The sequence below is a fragment of the Panulirus ornatus genome, chromosome 30, assembly GCF_036320965.1.
Source record: "Panulirus ornatus isolate Po-2019 chromosome 30, ASM3632096v1, whole genome shotgun sequence".
NCBI classification, from domain to species: domain Eukaryota; kingdom Metazoa; phylum Arthropoda; class Malacostraca; order Decapoda; family Palinuridae; genus Panulirus; species Panulirus ornatus.
The window spans coordinates 24,449,170-24,450,781 of record NC_092253.1 but is presented as its reverse complement, the minus strand read 5'-3'; positions in this window follow the sequence as shown (position 1 = coordinate 24,450,781).

Sequence of the window (1,612 nt, the reverse complement as noted above, 5' to 3'; positions counted from 1 at the left end):
CTTTTCCTCTTCCATAGACCAAGTGCATTTCTCATGACGATCACATTCCACTGTGTACGAACCATATATATATATATATATATATATATATATATATATATATATATATATATATATATATATATATATATATTCTTATGAGTCCAGGGGGAAAATGAAACACGATGAGTTCCCAAGTGCACTTTCGTGTTATAATCACATCATCAGGGGAGACACAAGAGAGAAATATAAGTCTCCAATTGGAAGTTGGGGATGGAGGTATAGAGTGAAAAGATTTTGAGTAATCGGGGCCTGAACATGGACGGGGGTGAAAGACGTACAAAGGATGAAGTATATATATATACACATACACAAACACATGAAGCTGAATGCTAATACCTTTAGCAGATTCACAGCCTGGGACACCATGTAGTTAATAAGGTATGAGATGGAATCATTAGGCGCCAGATCAGCCAGGCTTATGATGAAGCTAAACCAGTGTAGGACGCTTGGTACTCGTGTCTTGCGAGTCCTGTGTACTCACGGAGAGGCGACGGGGCACTTGACATGATGAAGGAATCGATAGGAGAAGGATCGCTGCCAAGGGAGTGGGAGAGAGCGTTTGCCTCTTCTGAGAAAAGCGACGAGGATAAACCTTTGATAAACTGCAGACCCAGAATCGTTGCCATACCCAGTCTATAGAGGGACTGAGTCTATAAGGGACTGAGTACCTTATAGGAGAGACAGATTATGGGTTCAGGGAGAAGATTTTGTGACGTTATAGTAAATCTTGTGGATTTCTGTGGTAAACTGTGCTGAGTTATGGGAGGGAAGCTCACAAAAAGGAAATGGAGGATCAGATGACCCCACCATAGGCCATCAGATCCTTCGTATTTCCATATTCTCAAGTACGAGGAACAAGGACAAATATCAGAGATACCTCTCCCCAGCAGCCCGTTGAGTTAACAGTAAACAGTGGCTGCCGTTAGTATTTACATCTGTTAACGGGTCAACAGAAAGACCCAGTTTATATTTCATTATAACGGCGGACGATTGTAAACAAATGGGTTGGATAAAGCGATTTCAATTTCAATCCTATATTCCTTTGATAGAGGAAGGGGGTCCTAGTGCTGTTACTGAACAGCCCAGAGAAACAACAGTGCTGCCTACAGCCTGGGTTACATAGATTGGTTAATTGAATTCCATCTTGACCAAGAGGAAAATGATGGTGATGATGAGACGCGATGGAATGAGGTCAAGTTTTGATCATCACCTGCCGGTTTAACAACGTAACAGGCAGTTACAAATTACGCTTGAGTGCGAAATGACATATGGCCCAATTTCTCGCGTTGGTGATTGAGACTGTGTGTGTGTGTGTGTGTGTGTGTGTGTGTGTGAAGGTACACACACACACACACATGCTGCTCCTGATCAAGACGACCTTGAAGCATGTGCATGAGATGATGTAAAACATATTTACATATATCACATCCAAATTAGAATACGTATCATCAGTTTGGTCACCCACCTCCAGGAGACAGACCCTGATTGTTCGGGGTCAAACGGCAGGTGGAGAAAGATATTGACCTGAAGTAAGAGAGTTGTGCTTCACGGTAGAGGGTGTCAACAACAC